At 33.5% G+C, this 9,754-nt stretch overlaps 1 protein-coding gene across 18 annotated transcripts in view; it reads right to left on the bottom strand.

Annotated features, from left to right (window-relative positions):
- LOC117174633 (colorectal mutant cancer protein) overlaps positions 1-9,754 on the bottom strand; it is a 323,721-nt gene that overhangs the window by 309,791 nt on the left and 4,176 nt on the right. For 2 of the 18 annotated variants that reach the window (XM_033363893.1, XM_033363894.1), the window contains exon 2: positions 156-186. The exons of the other annotated variants lie outside the window; for them this stretch is intronic. The gene's annotated coding sequence lies outside the window, so the exon portion shown is untranslated. The remainder of the gene's footprint in view (positions 1-155; positions 187-9,754) is intronic. 18 annotated transcript variants of the gene reach the window in all.

Here is a 9,754-nt window from a genome sequence, read left to right as displayed (position 1 = left end):
AAAGAGGGAGCTCTTCTTAATATTTTGACACCAAAATCATGTCGATACACCTTACCGACTGCGAGTAAAACCACCCACGCTTTAACTTGACAGACTGTATATTAGTAGACCATGAACCAAGGTCTTGTGAAGAAAAAAACACTCGAAATACTCACCGATCCACCAATAATCGCCTTTAATGCTCTCCTGGAAAGTAGACCAAAGTTAGATGTGCGATGAAGCATCTTAAGCGACGATATTATAAAAACAATAGAGTAGCCTTGGCATGAATTGAAATTTTGGTTGACAAAAGACATTAATCCGGTAAAGATAAAGTTTAAGGCGCTGGATGGAGACTGGGTGTTTGGAATGCTAGAGGAGTGGATGATCTTTAGAAAAGAAAATTATGAGAAACTATGCGCGTAAGGAAGCTAGACATTTTATGTGTACCTAAAACAAAGAAAAGGGATGTGACATTAGAGAGATAAAAAATGGCGCGTTGAAGAACGGACTTGAAATATGGTGAGGAGTACAAAGTGAATCACATGGTAGTCAAAGAATCAATCTGATCACGAATGAGAGAGCAAGGCAGCATGTCAAGAAGCATGGATTTTTATCTCCTCGATTGCTGTGGGTTAGAATGAAAGGAACAATCAAAAGAAAAAATTATTCTACTGGGAGATATGAATGGATGACGATCCAAAAACAAATGGTAGTGAAAACAGATTGGTTAGCTTGTGCTTAGCAAATGGCTTTTTGATTACAAAGGCTTGGTTTAGGCATAAAATGATCCACTTGTACACTTGGTATGGAGTAGAGAGACTCAGTATAATTGACTTTGTTGTTGCCGATGAAAGAATCAGATAGCTAGTAAAAGACACAAAGGTTATGATAGATTCTGAATTTAAAACAGATTATTACATTCTAGTCTCAAAAATGAACTTACAAAGATCGATCAATATGGGTTACGGTCTTTGAGCGAAATCACCTATACATTGGCTTAGGCTTACAATAGACTAGCTCCACTGAATGTTCCATTTTGGTTAATGGGAGAAAAAGTTGTTTGTAATTTCGATTCGAACATTCCCGGCATATTCCATACAATTCCGTTTTAGCAGAAATTTCAATTTCATTCTCTGTTCATTCTCCATGTTCGAAAATTTGTTTCGGGGAGTTTTTTTGGCATGAGAAAACCGAACCTGACGTTTATTTTGCGGTATAATGTAGTTTTAATACAATTCCCTTTCTAGAACATTCTATGAATACAGACAATCACTACTCATTATAACACTGTGATGAGTACAGAAAATTGCCGTGATTGATTCTATCACACTTTTGTTTGTATGGTGTGTCAAAAGTAAATATTATCTCAAAATAAATATCAGCTACGGTTTTATTGTGAAAAGAAAAACCTCCCAATACACATATTCAAGAGAAAAGAATGACAAATAGAGCATTATAAGTTTTGCACACATAGTAAACTGTTGATTTCAGAAAATGGAGAATGAACAGAGAATATCTGCTCGTCTTAGACGATGAGAGAATAGAACAAGTTTTTAATTACGTGTATCTTGGTAGTTTATTTACTGCTAACGAAAAAATTTATGGAGAGATAGATAGGTGTATAAACGAAGGTAAAAAGGTTATTGGCACGGTAGGGGCCATTACTAGACCTGGACCTACCAAGAAACAGTCAAGGGAAAAATTAACGCGATTGGCATAAAATTCCTCCATAATATGAGCGGTAAAAAGTTAATGAGCAAAGTCAGTAATGAGATAGTCCTGAAAAAATTTGGCGTAAAGAGACTGATTAATAAGCGTGAAAGAAATTCGTCGAGATGGCTTGGGCTTGTCAGTGAAGTAAATGGCGCCTTAAACGAAAGATATTGGATACTAATGGGACCGAGTGAAGATCTTAACATGGTGACTTTGTGAAGCTTTTCGCCTGGGATGATTGCTAAAGGTGTTACGGGAAAACGTGTTATTTATATAAAAAAAAAACAAGGAAATTCTAAATTAATCCAAAATTTGTATCCCCCATACCATCTGTACAATTCCCTTCTTTATTTTTCTCAAATGGAGAACCGAGTGAATCACGCTTTCATTCCCTTCTACATTCTTCGCAAATAAACTCCCTGATCAACGACTGGAACCGAGTGAGTCACGTTTCTTCGAATATTCTTTAATAGACTAATATACTCCTTTGGTTTGGTCACCTTGTCCATGATTGACCTCAAGAAGTTGAACAGAATTATTATCTGCGTGAAAATGACGAAGCACCGAATGCACCATGAAATGACAGCTGTGGAGAGAATAGTTCTGTCACGCAAGCTTGCAGACAGAGGTATATTGGATGTTCGAAGATTATGTGACTCTTAGGTTACGCAATTGCGCGAATATTTCCATAATAGGACTAACATCAAACTCTACGAAGGCATCTGTAGAGTTGACCTGTATACCGCCTGCAAACTTGCAGCTGATGACTTCCAGAACATCAAACATCTCAATGCTCTAGCTGCTCAGTAGCGAGGTAAACAGCTGCACAAGCAAAATCCCAAAAAATTGGATCTTCTTTGCGTGGATACTGATGCTTCAAACCTCTGGTTAAGACGGGGAGAACTCTTTTCGGGGACCAAAGGATTTGACATTTCCATCCAGGAAAGGGTAATCATAACGAGGAACTACCAAAAACACATTCTTAGCGTGACGGCAATTATAGACAGAAGCCGCCTTTGTGGAGGTCCCAACGAGAATATCGAGAATAACATTGATGGCTGTACGATGCATGCCTCGCAAGAATACACGCGCAGACGTAGTGATGTTGCTGCGAGCTTGTACCAAAAAATTACCCTGAACACTGGTTTACAATAGAGGTTTGAGCCTTACTACAAATATATCCCACTTAAAGTATTATAGAACAAAGATCACCTCCTTTACTGAAACAGGACTATTCTGACTGACCATCTAGTCGGACACAATGGTCCGGAGTTTTTTGGGCATGAACAATGATAGCGGCTAAAATCGCCTTCTGTGGCCATCCCGCGTACATGGAAGACGTCTGCGATTATCACATTTTTATTTTTTTTATTTTAATTTGGACTTTTAATTTATAACTTTCTTTGTGAATGCATATGTCCGTATGGGTATATGAAATTGTGTTTTGCCTTTCGCCGTTTAATGAAAATAAAATTAATATTTTGAATCGTTCGTCTCAATTATTAGCATTTGAAGTAGCGTTTGTACGAAAGATGGATCCCTATAAATGGGCACTCACGTATGACTGTTGGTTCCCTATAGGGTCCTCTAGGATGAATGTTTGGATCCTTATAAACAGGTTGTTCAGTACGAATTTTGGATCCATATAAACGGGCTCTCCGGTATGAATGTTGGAACCATATAAACGGGCTCTCCAGAATGAATGTTTGATCCCTATAGGGCTCTCCAGTATGATTGCAGGACACCTATAGTTGGGCTCTCCGGTGTGTATGCCAGCGAATTACGATGAATGCGGATGCAGAATATATATTTCCACACAAGCACTAACATCAACAAATGTACTAAGCAATAACCGCGTTGCGACCGTGTTTACTAGCGAATTAACAGGTTATGAGTACATGTAATTGACATAAGCTTTGGATTGAGCCAGTGTGCCTGCGTCCATATAGCCAAAGGAAGACATAAAAAGTTAATTTAAACTATAATATTATTATTTGCCTCGCTCTTGATATCGCAAAGAGCTTCCCCACTCACGAAAACTAGCGCAATTTTTCGCATCCACAATGGCGATAGCCGTTGAAAATTCCAACTAAGTGGTTCTTTTCTAATTTTTCAACCTCAAAAATTGTTATTAAATTTCAGCTTTTTAATCACAATTATACGGCTCAAAGGACCATGTTTGAGTGCTGACTGAAATACTCTTCACTTTTTATTTTTGCCGGAAAAACTTGCGATTAAATTAACTTAGAGAATTAAGTCACTAAGAAGGCAGACATTATAGTTCATTCTATTTATTGATACTTTGTTGTTAGACTTCTATTTCAACATTTTCATACTCCTTTCCAAAAATCTTTATTAAAGACCGAAGTTTAATTGCGCTCATTTGTATTTTTTACAACTTTCTTCTAACTGCAATTGATAACACAGTAGACAATTAGACCTAATGTAAAAAATTACAATTGAACATGACAAGTAAAAACTGTCATCTAGGTACATGAAGTTAAAGTAAATATTTCTTTCTGACAACATGAAAAATGTATATTTTAATATTGAGTCTATCATATTAAAAAGGAAGATATTCTAAAATTATGCACGCCTAGCGTTATAATGCTTAAAGCTTCTTGTCCTTTGAAAATCAATACAATAAAATCAATAAAATAAAATCAATCAAATTTTTTTCTTACTTCTTCAATCTGATAAACAATTTCACGCTTCTAAAATAAAATAATTACACTGTAATTTTAATTGTTTTCATTTCAAATTTGTCTCATTTTAAACCTTTTAATTTCAAAGGCTTTGAACTTATAATCCAATTTTTGAAACTGAATAATTTTGAATGTTATAATTATTTAATTGCAAATATGCTTCTAATTTGAAATAAAATGGTGGAATAATAAAGTACTTCCATGCAAAATAGTTATGCTTATAAGTTTAAACGCTTCTTTATATTTTGACATTGTCGACTTCTGAAAAGTTTCAAACCAAAAATTTTATAACTATGACTAAACACTTTCCATTTTAAAAAATCCAGTTTAAAATTTCAAGCGGAAAGGTTTCCACAAATTTAATAATTCAATATACTTGAAATACTTACAACTGCAACATTCTGATTTAAAATCAAAGGAGTTTTAATGCATTCAAAAAAGGAACTCTTCCTACCGCGCATAATTTGACGTGATATAAAATATTTCATTAAATTTTTTTAAGCTGCTAAGTTATAACAATCCTTTCCCATCAATGAAGACACTGTTATTTTCTGTTTTCCGCCCAGTAGCAGCACCCTGACAATTGCTCCACAAATAGTTCACATTCCAGACTTTTCGTCGGATTTTGTATACTGTTCAAATCAATTTAATTTACTTAATAGAATACTGCACAATTTAGGATACACCTGGCGAGAGGTTTCAGTAAACTATGTGGAGATTATTTTAATATCATTTCTTCTCTAGATCTATTCTTTATTATTATGAGTCAGTTATAATCCAAATTACTCTTCCTGTGTTTTTCGTTGAATTTATCTAATTATTATAAAAATAAGGGCGAACTTTTTATTTTCCCAGCTTATTTGAATACTCTGCATTGTTGAAGCCAAGAAACAATCCACATATCGGTATTTAATAAAACTGTTAGTATGCATATTGTACATAAACTTGTAATTCATGGAATCTGGCGAAAAAATATTATGTCATTTACATTATATGGAACTAGCATTAATAATTTTATTTTTCAGTATGGATGTACGATGCACTTCTTTTAATATTATTGATTTCAAAACTCTTTCAAATTTAAAATTTGAGTACAGTTTCATTTCAATTTAACTTGACTGTACTTAAATTTAACACCACTTAACACCATTAAACATCTACAATTTTACCTGAACTTTACTCAAATTTTGAATTTAAATAAATTGTATTTACTTTTTGAAATTATCTAAATTGTATTCAATCTTTAAATTTAGGCTTTTAAAGGAAAGCAGGCGTGAAATTAATTTAATTTAACTAAACTTTATTTAATTTTTAAATGTACCTAAATTTTATTTCAATTTTAATTTTAACTAAATTTGATTTAAATTTGGAATTTAACTAAATCTTATTTAATTTTTTAATTTAAATCAATTTCATTAAAATGTTCAGTTTATTTTAAAAAGAGAATTTGTAAATTTCACTAAAATTCTAAGGTATGAAAAGAATTTTTGAAAAAATGTATGTATTATCTCGAAAATTTCTCTTTTCAAATCAACCGTAAGATCTCTCTTTAATTTGAATATAATTAGTTAATTCAGTGTTTACAACATTTTTGGCGTGCAGAGCCAGCCGACCGACTCAGCTGTAGCAAAGAAAGCTATAGTGATGGCGAACGCGAAGAAACAGAAAACCACGTTCGGTTTGGAATTCAACAACTTTCAGTGTGCGCACAAGCCCCACCCCACCCGCTGACGTGGTCAGAGAACTCGGTTGCCACAGAAACGGCGAAAAGTTGAAGAGGGCAGCACCTCGATACGGTCGAAAATCTAGTTAGATATATACGCTAACCCATGCCGTATCTAGGACCTAATATCTTTTCCGTCATACCCTCCTGCATACATTCCGAAAGGGCGAAGTAAAACACCGTCCTTATTTGGCCATAATTGTGCGTCGAAGTATTCGTAGCCTTATTTTAATCACAGCTTTACGCCAACGACGTAGCCAGGGGGCGGGCTAAGGGGCTCAAGCCCCCGCCGAAACTAAGTACTTTTATTATTCAATTCCCTTTCCCCCACTCTTTGCCTAAACATAAACTCGAAGCACCCTCAGAAAAAAAATCAAAGCCCCTTCCGAAAAAGAATCCTGGCTACGCCGCTCCTTTACGCTCAAAAATTGATTTTATTTCTAAATTTTAACTAAATGCTTTTCTTTTAATCACATGCTTAAAATATGATGCACGTTCTGTACACACTTTAAAAACATAAGATTTTAAATACATATTTTAAAATTATATATTCTGTTTATAACAACTAAAAACTGTTACAGGTCTAGGAGGTTCAACGCCGACATGGCCTATAATATGCATTTAGATTCATCTGGTATGATTAATAGCAATACTTTCGTGGGAAAGTGTTTTTCATTTCAAATACTGGACCGGATGCTTATTATGTACTAAAAATATTTTTTCAATATTAAAAAATCGTTCCAAATTTATGAAAAATGCAATTTTCTATTAATTAAAACAAGTTCTCAGAGAATTTATTTCTCGGTTATATTCTCATTCTTGTTATCGTTCTCAAAGTACAGTAAAAGTCCGATCACATTCCAACTTCGGGGCTGCAGGGGCGGAAAATTCCAGGAATTGCGGACTTATCGTATGCCGCCTCTATTAGCACGATATTAGGTGCGCGCATGCGTAAATCATGGGCGCAAATCATGAGCAAAATAGCACACATAGTGGGAGAACCACAATTAGCGTGCGTGCCGTACGTGTAATGACGTTTTAAGGGGGGTGTACACTTATCGGACGGCAAGTTATTGGACTTCTACTGTACTGTAACTGGCTCAGAACTCTATATATCCATTTACTCACGCGTACTTGTTGAGCTTGACTTCTTCACCAGCTACGAATTGGCTCAAAATCTGAAATCGAATGGACTAACTTGGGTAGGAACAGTGCGCAAAACCGAGCATTCATTCCTCGAGAAATTCTTTCAAACAGACAAGGGTGAGCAGGTGGCAATCTGTTTGGCTTTAGACAGTCGGGACAGCTGGGATTAATTATAATTAAAAATAATGATAAATATAATGTAATTATAAATAAAATAGATCAAACTTCTTCGGTTTTTCTTTACTCTTACTGGAAAAATGAGTGAATTTCAACGGGCCTGAGAGGCCTGGCTTGGATTTTCACGTAACGATTTTAGCTTGCCGTCATGAGGGTTAAATATAGAAGTCCACAAATTGAAAATATTCCAACTTGAAGAATTTTCAATAGTGAATTTTTAAAATAAAACTACATATTTCAAGCAAAATTCAAAAAATTACATTAGGGGCTATTCAAGTATTATGTAAGCATTTCGAGGCGGAGGGGGGGGGGTCTAAATAGATGCTTATTGTTGTATATTCGTCATGAAAAAATATACTTACAATAGGGGGGAGGGGGGTCAATAATAGTGAAAATTGTGCTCATGTAATACTTGCACAGCCCCTTATTATAAAATGTGACAAGTTTAAATTGATGAATCTTCGATTGTAAATCTTAAAAATGATTCAAATTTAAGAATGTTTTATTTTAAATATTCAATATTTTCACATTAAAACAAACCTTTCAAGATTACATACCTTTAGAATGTTATTATTGAAAATTAAATAACTTGGAATTCAATATTTATAAAACCCAACAATTTTGAATTGAAACCCTTTAAACTTGCAGAAATTTGAAATATTTAAAATTAAAGATTTTCAAATTTTAAAAATTAACTATTAAATATGATACATACCATTTTTCCAATTTGTACATTTAGAATTAAAAGGTTTTGACTTTTGATCATCTTAACCAGCAAAATTTAAGAATTTGTATACACCTTCAACATTGAAGAATCTTCAATTGGAAATCTTCAAGATTTTAAAAATGTCGTGGAAAATAAATATAAACATTGTAAATAATCTAAATTAAACAAGTCGCCGACTAATACTAAAATTGTATTCAGGCCGATGCAGCTATTTTAATATTTATTTTAAATTATAATTAATATATTTCATAGTACTTTAAAATTATGCATATATCCATGTTAATTTCATAATTACACTGATAAAATAAGGAACATGGTAACAGCGCGCCCAGCGCGCTATTTTTGCTAGTAAAGAATAATTATGTCAAATTTGTCATTAGTTTTTTTTTTTTGTTTATAACTTGATATTCCTTAGTCAATGATAAAATAGTACAATATTGTACTATTTTCCCACAGTGGCAAAAATATTAGCGGAACAGAAAGTTCCTTATTACAGTTGAACCTGTTAGAAAGAGAAACTTAGCAACGAGAGAGACAGACAATATTCAACCATTTTTATCAAACCATGTTTCTCGGCTTACCTGCTCAGCTGAAGGGAAATATAGCAAATTGACAAAAATCGTAAAGCTAAAATCTAAAATATTTGAAAGTTTCATATTCCTCCAACTCGACAATTTAATTAAATGTTCAATTTAATAATGTGTTGCTGTTCATATAATCGAAGTGAGAGCAATTTCGTATGTAATGGTCTTTTTACATTCTCATCCTAATGAGAAGGTATTGGTTTTATGTAAAATTTCACTTTGTCGGTTTTCATCAAATCTCCACGTTTTGAGACCTACTGAGTCAGAAAAAACGATTTTTACGAAGGTGTTCGTCTGTCTGTCTGTAGTCTGCATTCTGTAGGCACGATAACTTTCGAAAAATTTATCAGATTGGATTCTGCTTTGGCACACTTTTTTAAGGTCTAAAAAGAAAGAACAAGTTCGTAACCCAGCTATTTTGGATCAAAATACAAAGTGTGAGCACGTTTTCAAAATGTTTGAAACCCATTTTTCAAGATTTCAAAATTCTATGAACGGTTATTTATAGTACTCAGAAGCTCAAACAATTTATCCTTATGACTTTTTTCTATAAAAAGAAAATTATCAGAGTTAGAACATTTTCCAAATAAAAAAAAAAAGAATTAAAATGCACATTTTAATCCAAACGCATACTATGAAAAAGTCAAGAAAAGAAAAATGTTGATTTCTGAAAGCCCTATAAGGTGATCATAACAACTTTTTTAATTTAATCGAAAAGTTGACAATTCAAAATTTGATCGTATCAGAACTTTTTGAAACCAAACTTTTTAAAAATTTCAAAATTCCATGTGCGGTTATTCATAATAATCAAAAACTCAAACAATGTATCTCTATGACTTTTTTCTGTAAAAAGAAAATTATCAGAGTTAGAGCATGTTCGTTATCGAATTTTCGACACCAGCTGACAAAAACATCATAGCCAAGGAGAATGAAAAGAAAGAGAGGTATCGAGACCTTATAAGGGAGTTGCAAAGATTGTACCCGGAATATTCTGTTA

The sequence above is a fragment of the Belonocnema kinseyi genome, chromosome 6, assembly GCF_010883055.1.
Source record: "Belonocnema kinseyi isolate 2016_QV_RU_SX_M_011 chromosome 6, B_treatae_v1, whole genome shotgun sequence".
Classification (NCBI taxonomy): Eukaryota; Metazoa; Arthropoda; class Insecta; order Hymenoptera; family Cynipidae; genus Belonocnema; species Belonocnema kinseyi.
This window is presented reverse-complemented; position numbering and strand designations above follow the sequence as displayed.